At 41.2% G+C, this 17054-nt stretch overlaps 1 long non-coding RNA gene across 1 annotated transcript in view; it reads left to right on the top strand.

The window, feature by feature from the left end:
• The first annotated feature begins 217 nt into the window (after positions 1-217).
• Positions 218-17054, top strand: part of LOC102149850 (uncharacterized) — a 52912-nt gene continuing 36075 nt past the window's right edge. The window contains exon 1 of the long non-coding RNA XR_001379666.3: positions 218-741. This is a non-coding gene — a long non-coding RNA (uncharacterized lncRNA). The remainder of the gene's footprint in view (positions 742-17054) is intronic.

Genomic DNA, 17054 nt, shown 5'->3' with positions numbered 1-17054 from the left:
CTGGGCTCGCGGGCCATTCTCAAGCCCGGCTGTCCTCTGAGAAGCAGGCCCGCACGGAAAGGCTGCTACGGCCCTGAGAGCGAGCCCGCCCGGGCAGCTCCGCAGCCGCAGCCGCAGCTGGGCGGTCACGCGCCCCCGTAGGCCCCTCACGGCCGCCGGCCACCGCGACCTCATGCGCAGGCGACGGACGCGAAGCCCCCTGCTGGCCGAGCCGAGCGCCGCGCCACGCTGGGCCCTGCCCGCGGCCCCCATCCCGAGGCAGAGCCCGCCCCCTGCCCCGTCCACACAGGGCCCATTGCCGGGCCGCGGCTCTGACTCTTCCAGTTCGGGGCTTTTTCCAGACTCGCTCCTGCGGGAGTCTGGACCCGAACCTGCCCGCCCCGCATCCTCCGCTCCCACCAGAGAGAATTTGTAGGGTCCCCAGCAGGCCTCAGCGCAGTGGGAAGATACGCCTGCCCAATATGGCCGCCCCCGAAGCAAAACTGTGACGTGGACGCCGCCATCTTGTCCCTGGGCCTGAGCGGGCGGAGGACGCCATGTTTGTTACTGGCGGCGGCCGGGCTGGAGGGCTCTGTCTGGCTAAGTTCAAGTTGCCTCGTGAATGTTGGGACCTTGATTCCACTGTTTAGTGCCTTTGTGACCTTGGGCAAGTTTCTTCAGCTCTCTGCCTCTCTATTGAGAGATTTGAATGAGTTAATACAAGTGCATGGCATCGAGTAATTGCTCAACAAATGTTGGCTAGTAAGTTGTTATATTTACTCTCATTTTTAGTTCCTTCCTCACAGATGGCAGTTGTAACATCATCCACTTTTTACTAGATTGAAATGTCAACTTTTATATGAATGAATTTATGAGAATTTGATCGCATTGCTTCCTATGGGGATGGCTGAATGAATTATGAGCTGTGTCTGGGTCACAGGCCACACGGCAGCTTCGCTTAAGCCAATAAACAGAAAGATCTGCCTTCCTTGCATTCCTTCCCTCAAACTCCTTTATTCAGAAAGTGTTGATGGTGCACCCAAGTGTACCAAGAAGCAGTGATCCGGGTAAAGATGTTCATGTTACGGTGCGGATGACAGGCATTGTGCGTATCTACAGATGAGGAAGGTGATTTCACGCCGTGTTAAGCGCAGTGAGAAAAATGGTATAACAGGGTTGTGTGACTGGGAAGCCACAGGAAGGTGTTAAATAGGGGAGTGAAGAGATCTGTTTTGCGTTTAAAAACCACTCTGGGGGTGGGGGTGGGGAGGGGGAGAGTGTCCTGGGGACTTTATTATGGCCTATGTGTAAAATAATCAGTGTTAAAGAACAACATGAAGAACATTGTAGGGAAAAGAGCAGTTAGAGCTAAAGCAGGCAAGCCTTGATGGAGCCATGGGGCAGAATGTTCACAAAGTTCCCAGTGCGATTTCCTCCCCTACCCGTGTTTTTCTAGCATAGAATCATAGCAGGTGGATTGAGGTCACATAGTGGCCCTTGACCTTCAGCGACCCCAGGTCCCAGGAGCAGTGACCTGGGAGCCTCTGGGGACTGGGAAAGAGGGTTCCTGGGCCAGGTCATTGTTTCTTCCTCAGGGTACAGGGACACATTTCAGCAGTAAAATTTTGTATCACATTTTATCCCCCAGGTACTGTCAGCCTCATTTGTGGGAGCCTGGGGTCATGTCTCTGCCCTTATGAGGCATGGGCAGGGCAAGCAGCCCATCTGGGGCAGGGCCAGGGCTTCATTTTCACTGGAAGAGGCTGTGCTCGCCTTAACAGGGGCTCAGAGTGTCCAGGAGTGCTGGTTCCATGTGAAGTTATGTGGGTCGCCTATGTCATGGACAGTGTCTAAGCAGGCTACTTCGGGATTAAACAAAGTGCATCAGACCCAAATGGCGAATGACCATCAAGGGTGTGCCCTGTGCTTAGCACCTCACAAGCTCTAACAAGTATTGTCATCTTCCTGTCCTCCTAGCCTGCAGGTCCATGTCTTCTGGCCTCTCCCATCTGCCTGACTCCAGAGCTGGTTTGATGGTACTTTTCCTGGATTGCGGCCTGCAGCCTGCATTCCTCTGTTCTGTGGTTGTCCCTACAGAGCACCTGGGTCAGGCACAGCCCCCGTGCAGTCCCCCACCAGCCTCTTCCCATTAGAGTCCCAGGGACTCGGCCTGGATGCCAGTAGCTTCCCTTGTCTCAGGGTCCGCAGGAGAGGATCAGATAGGGTAAGGACCAGGGACTCTGCCCAGGAAGAAGTCCTTGCCCTGAGGCAAGGACAGCAAGGCCAGAGTGTCCGCCATTCCTCCAGACTACAGAGGATGACCCAGGTCCAGGTGAGCCAGGCTTGTGTTTACACATCCACACTTACCACTCTTTGCTTGCCAATGGATTTCAGGAAGTTTTTGCATTCCATACAATTGAAAGGAAAAAACAGGAGGCCTCATGATCTGGGAGTAAGTGGTACAGAAAAAGAGCATTTGGAGAACATCCACTCAAAGGAAATCTCCTGGAAATTATAGGGGGAAATCTCCTGGGAAATTGTAGGGGGAAATATCTTATGAGACTTGATTTTGAAAAATCAGCTGAAGATAATGAAGCAAAGTTTATCTTTTTACATAAAATCGGATTGCATTTGCAGCTTCACACTAATTCTTAGAAAGGACAGAGAATGATGAGGCTTGATTGCTCTTCAGCTTTGTTACGGAAAGTTTCAAACACAAACAAAAGTAGAACAGTAGCAGGAACCTCCATGTATCATTGTCCAGCTTCAGCCATCATCAGTTTGTGTGATTGTTTTTTATTGGGTATAATTTTCCCCACAAAATTAGATAGCCAGGGTCTGCAGAGGCCCATTCAGTGGTTTACATTTTTGGCAGTTCTGAGCAGTGAAGCAGGGAACTTCCTCATACACGTGCATATGGTCAGGGAGCAAGCCAGTTTCAGGGTTGCTGCTGGCAGTGGAACTACCAAGTTGAAGCGTTTTCAAGATGCTGATGGATGCAGCCAGTCTGACTTCCATTAACAGTATGAGAAACTGCCCGTGATGCTAGCCCTCGGGTGGGAAGTGTGTGTTATACGTGCTTTTGACTACTTGGATCGTCACTGTTGGGATACATGAGAAACTAGCAAGAGTGATTGTTCTGACCTCAGGAATGAGAGAATGGGGCCTAGGGTGGGAGAAACAGCTTGCTTTTCTGTGTAATGCTTTTACACTTTGTAAATCTTGTGGATGTGCCTGTGCGTGTGTTTTACCATACATATATTATTTTTAAAAAGATGAAATAATTTCAAATATTTGGCCAGTCTAATGGGTTGTATCTCATTTTGCATTTCTTAATGACTTTTTATGGAATTGGTAATCTTTTTTTTTAAAGATTGGCACGTGAGCTAACATCTGTTTCCAATTTTCTTGTTTTTTTCTTCTTCTCCCCAAAGCCCCCCAATGCATAGTTGTATCTTCTAGTTGTAGGTCGTTCTGATTGTGCTCTGTGGGACGCCGCCTCAGCGTGACTTAATGAGCGGTGCCGTGTTCGTGCCCAGGATCCAAACTGCCACTGCAGCAGAGTGCGCAAACTTAACCACTCGGCCCGGGGCTGCTGCTTCTTAACGATTTTTAAGATTGAGCATCTTTTGTATGTTTTCATTGCCATTTGTATTTCTGTTTCCATTGATTGCATTTCCTTGGCCCATTATTTTGCATTTTTCATTTTTATCGAGTGATAGGAGCACATGCATATTTTGAGTAGCCATCTGTCTTCCTTATTTTCAGTAAGTTCCACATATTTTCTCCTAGGCGGTCATATTATTTTATAGAGAGTTTTATTTTTAATTAAGTTTAATCTTTTTCATTATTATTGGTATGTAGAACTCAATGGATTTTTTTTTTTAGATAAAGGAAGGTGATTTTATTTCTCTCATCTGAAAATTTAATGGATGGAGTCACATAGATATTTTTAGCTCTTTTAGGTCAAAAGAAAGGAAGGAGGACAAGAACAGAAAGGAGACAAGCCTAAGGAACTTGCTATTTAGTCTATAGTTAATATGAAGAGGTGGCTTTGGCACCACAGAAGAAATTAAATCATAGTTGATTATGCCTGTTCCTAAAGGGAGTCAGTCTCGCGAGCAAAAGTCAGCAACAACTCAAGTATCTACGTAGAGCATGGGAGTCCCCGAACAGAGTTGTCTTCCAGTTCCTCTGGCTCTCCCCACCAAAGACACAGACATGTCCAACAGCAATATCCTAGCAAATGTCCTGTCGATGAAAATAATCCATAACCAATCTATAAATGAAAATTTGGGTGAGTTTATTCTGAGCTAAAATGTGAGGACCATGGCCTGGGGCCTTTCTTCCCAGAGGAAGAAAGGGCACCAAAGAAGTGGGGTGCACAGAGTGGTTATATACCCCCAAACAGGATGTTTCACATAGGATTGAAATGTCCCTTTTACAAAAGTCGCGAGACTGCTCTGTCGGCACAGCAACTGATGGACACAGCAGGTAGGTCTGCTGTCTCGGTGGACACAGCAGGGTGGCAGGTCTGTTTCTTCCAGCTGGGTGATCACAGGTGAGCTGGATGGTCAAAGCTGAGTGCAGCAATCAGTTCCTAGCCTAAGGAAAGATGCTTATCCTTAAGGAAATGCCAATGTGGGGGGAAGTTGCACCTTTATCTTATGGCCGTTTGTTTCTTGCCATAGTAAATGTTTAAAGTAGATATGCATGCAATGCATGCTCAATGGCCACGGTCAGGTCCTTTTGGGAAAAAAAAACAAAGTCAGGCCGAATTAGGTTTACACCAAACGGCTTCCTCATGTACTCCAATGTATCCTATTGCTTGCCATTTCTATTTGTCAGTCCTTACAGTTTCAGGATGAGAACTTCCCACTATAAGACCAGAAAAGGACTCCTGGAGAGGAATGGGGAGTGTTCCCCACCAAAGAGCTGAGGCTGGGGAAAGATAGTTTTCTGTGTTTCTGCCTTGTAGGTGGGCCGATGCTGAAGTCGACTAGACTCTAGCAATTCTGCTTTGAAGATGGAGCACCCACTAGGTGTAACAAGGTGCCCAGCTAGGTGTGGGTTGGTGAGACAGCAAGAGCCAGGCCAGCTCAAAGTCAGAGGCTCAGTCTTCTAGTGCTGGGTCCACTTGATGCTCAAGGTCAATGCCAAGCCTACACCATCGCCCAGAGGGCTCATCTCTCAGACACTTCACGTGCTGAGTGCGCTTCTCCACTGTCTAGTCCGTAGTTATCTAGCAACCTTGGTGAGCATTCTTGTTAAGTCTAATTGTCTGTACTCTCTTGGTGTGGACCTTTTTTGGTCCCTCTGTGAAGTCTAGCACCCAATACAATTCCTGATAGTCTTGGTGATTATTACCGTCCTAGTCTGGTGTCTTATTTTACTTTAACATTTCTTAACATTTCACTGTTAACTATAATGATGCTGTTAGGTTAACTATAATAATGATCTTTGCCTACCCAAAGTTTATAAAAATATTCTTTTATTCCCTAGAAGCTTTATGCTTTTAAACACATCAGTTTACATCTGAAATTAATTTGTGTATGTCTTATTTTTGAGAGTTTAGCTAAACTGCTCCATAATATTGCTGCCTCAGCTCTGTTCTGTGTGGCCAAGTGGCCTGCAGGGGCCTTGAACTGACACCAGCCCCTCCATCTGGCAATGCCCCAGATAATAGGCTGCGGAGTCACAATAAATCCAAGTTCCTGATATGACTTCCCCAGTGGCCCTTGTGATAAGCAGTCTCCCCTGCCTTCTAGAGCCTTCCTCTTGCACACCCCTTACAAAACACCCCCCCAAAACTTACCAAAGCTCTGCTCTTTTGGAGTTTGAATTGACCAAGCCAGCCTTAGTCCAGGAACCCCAAAGCACTCCACCCACAGACCCTAATGAAGGCACGTGCCCCGGGTTCTCCTGTGCTCTCCTGCCTGCACCTTGCCTTGACCTCGTGACAGAGCCTATGGGACCTGTGAGACTCTATCAAGTGGACCAACATACTCATTGTGGGAGTCCCAGAAGTTGAAGAGTGAAAGGGGCAGAGAGAATATTTGAAGAAAATTGGCTGAAAACTTCCCAAGTTAGATGAAAGTTGTGAATATAAACATCCAAGAAACTCAACAAAATCCAAGTAAGATAAACTCAAAGAGACCCACACTGAGACACATTATAATCAAACTTTAAACAGTCAAAGATAAAGAGAGAATCTTGAAAGCAGCAAGAGAGAATGACTTGTCACTTAGAAAGGTCCTCAATAATCTATCAGCAGATTTCTCATCAGAAACTTTGGGGGCCAGAAAGCAGTGGGCCAATATGTTCAAACTGCTAAAAAAAAATAAAATAAAATAAACCAAAAAACGTGTCAAAACTGAAAATCCTGTATCCAGAAAAACTGCCCCTCAAGAGTGAGGGAGACATTAAGATATTTCCAGATAAACAAAAGCCAAGGAGTTCATAATGACTGATGACTGGTCCTGACCTGCAGGAAATGCTAAAGGGAGTGCTATAGGTTGAAATGAAAGGACAATAGACAATAACTCCAAGTCATATGGAGAAATAAAGATCTCACTAAAGGTAAATACATGGACAATTATAAAAGGTAGTATTATTGTAGAGTGGTTTACAGTTGAACTTTTTGTTTTTTATATGATTTAAGAGACTAATGCAATTAAAGAACAAAAGCAATAATTAGTGTATACCCTAGTATTACCATTACATTGTTTTGTAACTCCAAATTTTGTTTTCTACATAACTTAAGAAACCAATGGATTTAAAAAATTTATTAGTTTATGTTTTGAGGTGTACGCTGGGTAAGGATGTAATTTTGTGAAATCAAAAACCAGAAGAGGTAGGGATGGAGTTGTAAAGGAGGAGAGCTTTTGTATGATATTGAACTTAAGCTGGTATAAATTCAAATTAGATTATTATAACTTTAGGAAGTTAAATGTAATCCCCATGGTAACTATAAAGAAAATGGCTATAAATATACACAAACGGAAATGAGAAAGGAATTTAAACAATTCATTACAAAAAATTAGCTAAACACAAAAGAAGACAGTAATGCAGAAAATGAGGGACAAAAAAGCTATAAGTTATAGAGAAAACAATATGGAGAGACCATATGTTAGGCCACATATTAAGTCTCAATACTTTTTATTTTATTTTCTTAAAGATTGGCACCTGAGCTAGCAACTGTTGTCAATCTTCTTTTTTTTCTGCTTTTTATTCCCAAATCCCCTCAGTACATAGTTACCTGTTTTAGTTGTGGGTCCTTCAGTTGTGTCATGTGGGACACCACCTCAGCGTGGCCTGATGAGAAGTCCCATGTTTGCTCCCAGGATCCGAACCCAAGAAACCCTGGGCTGCCACAGCAGAGTGCACAAACTGAACCAGTCGGCCATGGGGCTGGCCCCTCAATACATTTTAAAAGATAGATACATCAAAGTGTCTTCTCTGACCACAATGGGATGAAGTTAGAAATCAATAATAGGAGGAAAACTTGAAAATTCACTAAATTGTGGAAATTAAACAGCACATTTTAAACAACCAATGGCTCAAAGGTGACATCACAGGGAAATGAGAAAATACTTAGAAACAAATGAAAAGAGAAGCACAACGTATCAAAACTTATGGGATGCAGCAAAAGCAGTTTGAAGGGGAAAATTTATAGCTGTAAATGTTTACATTAAAAAACAAATATCTCAAGTCAACAAACTAACTTTACAACTTAAGGAACTAGAAAAAGAGCAAACTAAACCCAAAACTAGCAGAAGGAAAGAAATAATAAACAACAAAGATAAAGAAAATAGAAAAACAATAAATAAAATCAATGAAACCAAAAGTTTGCTTATCAAAAAGACCAACAAAATTGACAAATCTTTAGCCAGATGGATGAAGAAAAAAGAGGAGACTCAAATTACTAAAATAAGAAAGCAGGGACATTACTACTGATTCTACAGAAATAAAAAGGATTGTAAGAGTACTATGAACAATTATGTGTCAACAAATCAGATAACCTATAAAAAATGGACAAATTCCTAGTAACACAAGACCTACCAAGACAAAATAAAAAAAAAATGAAAAGAAGAAAATCTGAATAGACCTACAATTAGTAAGGAGATTGCATCAGTAATCAAAAGTCTCCAGACAAAGAAAAGCCCTGGACCTAATGGCTTCAGAGGTGAAGGCTACCAAACACTTAAAGAAGAAAAAAATATCGGTTCTTCTAAAATTTTTCCAAGAAATTGAAGATGAGGGAACACTTCCTAACTCATTTTAGGAGGCCATCATTACCCTGATACCAAAGCCAGACAAATATATTACAATCCTTTATGGACATTGATGCAAAAAACCTCTACAAAATATCAGCAAACAGAGTTCAGCAACACATTAAAAGGATTACACACTGTGATCAAGTGGGATTTATTCCTAGACTGCAGAGTTAATTCAGTGTATGAAAACTGAACAATGTAATATGCCACATCAACAGAATTAAGGGGAAAAAGCACATGATTATCTCAACTGATGCAAAAAAGCATTTTACAAAATTCAATGACCTTTCATTATAAAAACACTCAACAAACTAGGAATGTAAGGAAACTGCCTCAACATAATAAAGCCATACATTATAAACCCACAGAAAACATTATACTCAATGGTGAAAGACTGTAGCTTTTCCTCTAAGATCAGGAACAAGACAAGGATGACCACTTTCACCACTTCTATTCAACAGAGTACTTGAAGTTCTAGCCAGAGCAATTAGGCAAGGAAAAGAAATAAAAGACATCCAACTGGAAAGGAAGATGTTAAAATGATCTCTGTGTGCTAATAATTTGATCTTATATGTAGAAAAACCTAATGATTCCACAAAAAAACTGTTTGAACTTATAAATGAAGTCAGCAAAGTAGCAGGATATAAAGTCAACACACAAAAATCACTTGCATTTCTGCATAAACAATGTTAAAAGGAAATTACAAAAACAGTTCCATTTATAATAGTATCAAAACTATTACTTTTATAATAAACATATTACTATGACTTAGGAATTAGCCAAGGAGGTGAAAGATTTTTACAATGAAAACTATAAAACATTGCTGAAAGAAATTATAGAAGACATAAATAAATGGAAACATATCCCATATTTGTGAATTGGAAGACACTATTGTTAAAATGTCAAAAACCCAAAGTAACCTACAGATTCAATACAATCTCTATCAAAATCCCAATAACTTTTTTGCAGAAGTAGAAAAATCCATCCTAAAATACATGTGGAATTTCAAGGGACCCTGAATAGCCAAAACAATCTTGAAAAAGAAGAACAAAACTGCAGGACTCACAGTTCATGATTTTAAAACTTGCTACAAAGTTATAGTAATCAAAACAGTGTGGTACTGGCATAAAGATAGACATATAGACCAATAGACTAAAATAGAGAACCCAGAAATAAACCCTCGCATATGCAGTCAAATAATTGGGTGTGTGTGAGGAAGATTGGTCCTGAGCTAACATCCAGTGCCAACCTTCCTCTTTTTACTTGAAGAAGATTGTTGCTGAGCTAACATCTGTGCCAGTCTTCCTCTATTTTGTATGTGGGTCTGTGCCTGAGGTCTGAATCTGTGAGTCCCAGGCCACTGAAGTGGAGTGCACGAATTTAACCTCTATGCCACTGGGCTGGCCTCATAGTCAAATGATTTTTGACAAGCGTGCCAAGACCATTCAATGGGCAAAGTACTGCCTTTTCAACAAATGGTGCTGGGAAAACTCAATTACCTGACAACATATACAAAAATCATCTCAAAATGTAAGTCCTTAAACAATAAAACTCGTAGAAGAAACCAGAGGACAAAGCTTCACAACATTGGATTTGGCAACAATTTTTTATATAGGACACAAAAGGAACAGGTAACAAAGAAAAAATCAACAAATTAGACATCGTGAAAATAAAATGTTTTTTTAATGGAAAGAGAATCTTTTTTTTGCTGGGAAAGATTCACCCTGAGCTAACATCTGTTGCCAACATTCCCTTTTTTTCTTCCTCCCCAAAGCCCGTGTACTTAATTGTATATTTAGTTGTAAGTCCTTCTAGTTCTTCTATGTGAGCCACCACCACAGCATGGCTACTGAGAGACGAGTGGTGTGGTTCTGTGACTGGGAACTGAACACAGGCTCCAAAGCAGTGAGAGTGCTGAACTTTAACCACAAGACCATCAGGGCTGGCTAGAAAATAAAACTTTTGTGCATCAAAAGACACTGTCAATAGTGTAAAAAGCAACCCACAGAATGGGAAAAATATTTGCAAATCACACATCTGATAAGGCATTAATATTCAGAATATATAGAAAATTCCTAAAACTCAACAAAAAAGTAAACAAATCAATTCAAAAATGGACAAAGGACTTGAATCAACATTCCTCCAAAATGATATATACATGGCCAATAAGCACATGAAAAGATGCTCAGCCTCACTAATCATCAGAGAAATGCAAGTCAAAACTACAATGAGATATCACCTCACACCTATTAGGATGGTTACTATAAAAAACACAGAAAACAAAAAGTGTTGGTGAGGATGTGGAGAAATTGGAGCCCTTTTGCACTGTTGGTGGGAACGTAAAATGGTACAGCCATAGCGAGTGATGTCAGCATTATGGTGGCATAAGATGTCCCTCCTTTTTGTCCCCCATATTAACAACTAAAATTTTTCATCCATCCATGAATGAGAGTGCTTCTGTGGGTGGGATCTAGCATCATACACCAAGGAAACCAAGAGGAGCACCACCTGCCTGTGCATCATTAGACAGACCTCTGTATGGGCTGAGGAATGAGCAGGAGCCTGTGGCCCAGCCTCAGCCCCTCTTGGCCACAGTAGAGGAACACCTGGGAAGCACTGACCTGGGCACACACCGATGGATGAAAGAGCATTTGTAGACACCTAGGCTTCCTGAGGAGAGATTATGGCACTCTGCTGGAGGAAAAAAAAGCAAGTTTGGACACATTGGAGAGGGTAAGTAGAACTTTGCCAGTGCCACCTCTCCCTCAACTGAAATATGGAGTGGCAACCTTGCCCATCAGGAAAAGAAGAGAAGTGAGTGTCTGGCTTGACCAGGCATGCAGGACAGTGCTGGAGAAACCAGTTTCTCTCCCACAACACTGGGAGTATTGAGGTGGAAACTCCACAGCTAGAGGGACAGGGGAGATCAGGAAAGAGGCAGATAAGAATATCAGAAGGCATTAAAGCGACGCAGTTTCTGCTGTCTGCATTGTGGACTCCAGGAGGAAGCCTACCCTCAAGCTGCTGAGAGAACCTCATCCAGGGATCCCCTACCTGCCTGTGGGCACACCCAACGTCCTGAGTGCCAGACTCACACCTCCCCCACTATGAGACCATCTCTGTGAGCACACTCCCAAGGGTAGTGATGTGAGTGAGCTCCAGCAGACCGGGAGTGCGTGCAGAAAACAGGGCAGGACCCATGGACAAGGGAGAAACAAAAATTGAACAGTAGCACCACCATCAGGAAAACAAAAGAGAAGCTTCCACTAGCCAGCCTGGTGAGTTAACGTTGAGAGAATACGTACAAGTTTAAGAATTCCGCCACAAGAGGGAGCAAGAAGCGTGAATCAGCTGTACTTGTACATGGTAGAAGAAAGGCCCAGATACACGCACAACCAATGAAAAGCATCTCCCACTTGAAGGCAACCGGTAAAGACTGGAGGAGGTGACACTCACTTCAGATGCAAGAACAGAAACACAACACTCCAAGGAACACAATCACGGAAATATGACATTACAAAAATTTCACAGTGATCCTCCAGTAACTGAACCCAAAGACAAGAATTCTGCAGTTTCCCAATAAAGAATTCAAAATTGCTCATTTGAGGAAATTCAATGAGCTACAAGGAAACACAGAAAGAAAATCAACAAAATCAAGACAACAAGACATGAACAAAATTAGAAATTTAACAAAGAGATACAAATCATAAAAAAGAAGCAAAAGGAATTCTGCAGCTGAAGAATTCAATGAATGAAATGAAAAATGCAATAGAGAGCATCAACAGCAGGATAGACCAGACGGAAGATGGACTCAGTGAGCTAGAGGATAGGAACTTTGAAATAACTCAGTCAGAGGAGAAAAAAGAATAAATAACGAGAAAGAGCAGAGAAAGCTTACCTGATCTTTGAGGCACCATCAAAAGAAAAAATATCAGAATCATTGGAATTCCATAAGAGGAAGAGGTGGCAAGGGGAGCAGAAAGTTCATTTAAAGTAATAATAGGTGAGAACAACTCAAGCCTGGGGAGAGAGTTGGACGTCCATGTTCATGAATCTAATAGATCACCCCATTATCTCAATTCAAAACACTTTCTCCAGGACACATTGTAATTAAACAGTCAAAAATCAAAGACAGAATCCTAAAAGCAACAAGAGAAAGAAGATTATAACCTACAAAGGAACACCTATTGTGCTTCCAGCAGATGTTTCAGCAGAAACCTTACAGGCCAGGTAAAAGAGGAATGAAGTATTTAAAGAAAAAATTTCCAGCCAAGAATACTCTACCTGACAAAGTTATCCTTCAGGTAAGAAGGAGAAATAAAGACTGTCCCAGAAAAAAAAAAATCTGAGTTCATCACCACCAGACCTGTCTTACAAGAAATGCTTAAGAGTTCTTCAATGATTCCACGAAAAAATTGTTAGAACTAATAAGTGAATTCAGCAAATTCTTGTCAGATGTTGAATTTTCTCAAATGCTTTTTCTGCATCTATTTAGAAGAGCACATGATTTTTTTCTTTCATTCTGTTAATGTAGTGTATCATATTCATTGATTTGTGTATGTTGAACTGTCCTTGCACCCCAGGGATAAATCCCACTTAATCATAGTGAATTATCCTTTTAATGTGCTCTGAATTAGGTTTGTTGGTATTTTATTGAGAACTTTTGCATCCATATTCATCAGGGTTATTGGCCTGAATTTTTCTTGTAGTCTCCTTATCTGGCTTTGGTATCTTTTTTTAGTTTCTTAAGACAGGGGCTTAAGATGATTAATTTGAGATCTGTCTTCATTTCTAATACAGGTATTTTAGTGCTATAAATTTCCCTCGCAGCCCTGCTTTACCTGCATACCACATAGTTTGACATGTTATGCTTTCATTTTCATTTAGTCTACACATTTTTTATTTCCTTTGAGATTTCCTCTTGACTCATGAATTATTTAGAAGTGTCATTTAATTTCCAAGTGTTTAGAGATTTTCCTGTTGTCTTTCTGTTATTGACTTCTAGTTTGATTCCATTGTGTTCTGAGAACACAGTCTGTATGACTTCAAATGGTTTAAATTTGTTGAAGATTACTTTATAACCCAGGACACAGTCTACCTAGGTGGATATTTCATGAGCACCTGAAGAGAATGTGCTGTTGTTGGGTAGAGTGTTCTCAATATGTCAGTTAGATTTTGTTGCTTGATTGCTTTGTTCAGATCTTCTATATTATTACTGATTTTCTGCCTAGTAATTCTCCAGGCCAAGTTGCCAAGAGAGGATTTTTGAAGCCCCCATTTTAATTGTAGATTTGTCTGTTTTTCTCTTTAGCTTTATCATTTTTTGCTTCGTGCATTTTGAGGCTCTGTTTTTGGTACATACACATTTAGGATCATTTTGTCTTCTTGGCGGATTGACCCTGTTATCGTTATTAAGGTCCCTCTTTGTCTCTAGTACTATTATTTCTGAAATCTACTCTATTGGGCATTAATATAGCCATTCCTTTTTTTAAAAAAAGAAAAAGAAGAAGAAGAAGAGTTTTGCATGGTATATTTTTTCCATCCTTTTAATTTCAAACTACCTACATGCTGAAGTGAGTTTGAGATGGCTTCTTGTAAGCAGCATGTACTTGCATCATGTTCTTTAATTCACTCTGTCAGTCTTTTGATTAGCATATTTCAGCCACGTACACTTATGGCAATTATTGATAGGTTAGTGCATATTATGTCTGCCAGCATTTGCTTTCCTTTTTTTCCTGTTTTTTTTTTCTTGTCTCTGTGGGGTATTCATACATTTTAAGTATCCATCTTGATTTATTTCTAGTGCTTTTGAGTATGTCTCCCTGTGTAGTTTTTACAGTGTTTTCTCTGTGTATTACAATGCACATGTGTGACTTATCACATCCACTGGTGTCAACGTTCTACCACTTCGAGTGAAATGACAAAAACCTTGCTTCCATGTAGGTTCCCAGTTTTAAATATCATTGACTTGAGTATCAGATGATATTACAATTTTGTCTCAGTTATTAAATATGATTTATAAAATCATGAGGAAAAATATAGTCCATTATATGTACCCATATTTCTGCTCTTTCTGTTGTTCTTTCTTTCTTCATCTTTCAAGTTTATTTCTTTTATAATTTTCTTTCTATTTCAATAACTTCCTCTAGCCAATCTTTAAGCAGAGGTCTTCTGTGACAAATTATTTTAGTTTCCATTGTCTGAAAATATCTTTGTTCCCTCTTGATTATTGAAGGATAGAGAATTTGCAGTGGACAGGTTTTTTTTTTTTTCTTCAGCACTTAGAAAATGTGCCACTTGTTTCTGGTCTCCATGCTTTCGAATGAGAGATCCATTCTCATATAATTTGAATGGTGTTCTCCTAGAGGTAATGTACCATCTGTCACTGGCTGCTCTCAAGAATTTTTCTTTGCCTTTTGTTTTCAGAGGTTTAGTTATGATGTATCTTGGTTTGGGTTTATCGTGTTTGGGATTTGCTCCACTTCATGAATTGCTAGATTTGTGACTTTTGCCAACTTTGGAGTTTTCAGCCATATTTCTTGATATGCTCTTTCAGCTCCACTCTTCTTTGCTTTTACTTCTGGGACGCTGATGGTATTATTGTCCTACAGGTCCCTGAGGCTCTATTTATTCTTTTTTTTTCAGTCTATGTCTTCTCTATTGTTCAGATTTAGTGAATTCTATTGTTCTGTCCTCAAGCTCACTGATTCTATGCTCTGTCATTTCCACTCTACTATCGAGCCTACCCAGTGAGGTTTTTATTTCTGTTATATTTTTCAGTTCTATAATTTCCATTTGGTTGTTTTTTATAATTCCTGTTTCTTTGCTGAAATTTTACATTTTATTTGTTTTATTGTTTCAAGATAATTTTTAATTGTTTGTGGAAGTAATTTTGTCATGACCAACTTAAAATTGTTGTCAGATAATTCCAACATTTGATTCAACCTGGTGTTGGTGTCAGTTGATTATCTTTTCTCACTTAAGTTGTGATTTTCTTGGTTCTTGTCATATTGGGTGGTTTTCTATTGTTAGGAGACTCTGGGTCCTATTTAAATCTTTTATTTTAGCAGACAGTTACCCTGTTCTGTTTAGCATACATGTCCTGGCTTACTTTTGTGGGTAGTGGTTCCAATGACAATTTAATTTTTAGAGGCTTTGTGGTGTCATTTTGGTCTACTTAACTGGTGCCACTGGGTCTCCCACTGGTCCTGCTGGTGCTGCCTGAGGGGATAAAAGAGTCTCTCTTTGGGAGAAGGGGTTTTTTATCCTGCAGGGACAAAGAAGCTTCCTGTCCTGGTGCTTGTGGTGGGATCTCTCCTGTCTGTGGAGACAGCACTACAGGCCCCGCGCTTGTTCTGGTGAGGCCTCCCCACTCCCACCAGTTACCCTAGCCACCTAGTCTTGGGGCAGAGGAGGGGCGTCCCTGGCTGATGAAGAGAAAGAGGCTGCCCTTGCAGTGTGCTTGTTGTGGCAGGAAGCCCTCTACTTGTCACCCCGTGTAGCGCCAGGTCTCTGGGTGGGCAAGGAGAGCACTTCCCCTTGCTGCTTACTGCTAGCAGGCCTCCCTTGTTGGTGGCGCTAGGTTTGCCCGGGTTTGTTGGAGGGACTTCTGTTTGATCTGTGGGAGCAATGAAACTACCTGGGCTCTTGCCTGTTGCTAGGCTGGGTCACCTTCTTTTGTTGGGTGGGGACATTTAAGACATCCTACCTCTGTGTTGTTTTTCCAGTCATGGGGTTCCAAACCAGTTCATCTTCTTCTTACCACATTTTAGAGTTCTCTTTAGTTATTTCTGTGGTTTATAGTTGTTGTTATTCAGAGGAGCTAGTCAGAAACAGGTCTACGCCATCTTGTATGGACCTGAAGTCTATGTGTTAACTTTTTAAGAAATTACTACACTGTTTTCCAAAATAATGGTCCCATTTTACATTCCCAACAGCAGTGTATGACAGGTCCAGTTGCTCTCACCTGCTTGCCAACTCACAATATGGTCAGACTTGTAACTTTTAGCCATTCTAGTGGGTGTGTAATGATTCTCATTGTGTCTTTAATTTTCATTTCCCTAGTGACTAATGATGCTGAGTATCATTCAGGTGTTTATTTGCCATTCGTATACCTTCTTTGGTGAAATGTCTTCAAATCTTTTGCCAAATTTAAAAAACTGAGCTGTCTTATCACTGAGTTGTAAGAGCTTCTTTATATTCTAAACACAAGTGCTTTGCCAGATGTTTTGCAAATAATTTCTCTCAGCCGGTGGGTTGCCTTTCTATTACCTATTCAATGCCTTTTGAAGAACAAAAGTCTTTAATTTTCAAGTCCAATTTATTAATATTTTCTTTTACGGTTTATCCTTTTTTTCCCCTGCTTTTTCTCCCCAAATCCCCCCAGTACATAGTTGTATATATTTTTAGTTGTGGGTCTTTCCGGTTGTGGTATGTGGGACTCTGCCTCAGTATGGCCTGACGAGCAGTGCCATGTCCGCACCCAGGATCTGAACCAGAAAAACCCTGGGCTGCCAAAGAGGAGCACTTGAACTTAACCACTCGGCCATGGGGCTGGCCCCTGGTTTGTCCTTTTTCTGACCTATTTAAGAAATCTTTGCCTAACCCAAAGTGAATTGGTCTTCTATTGCTGCTGAAATTATCAAAAACTTAGCAGCTTAAAATAACAAAAATGTATTATTTTATAGTCAGAAGTCAGTAGATCAGAAGGTCTGGTGGGCTTAGATGATTTCTTTTCTCTGAGTCTCACAAAGCCAAAATCAAGGTGTTGACTAGCCTGGCCTTTATCAGAGCCTTCTG

This window comes from Equus caballus, chromosome 23 (genome assembly GCF_041296265.1).
Source record: "Equus caballus isolate H_3958 breed thoroughbred chromosome 23, TB-T2T, whole genome shotgun sequence".
NCBI classification, from domain to species: Eukaryota; Metazoa; Chordata; class Mammalia; order Perissodactyla; family Equidae; genus Equus; species Equus caballus.
This window is presented reverse-complemented; position numbering and strand designations above follow the sequence as displayed.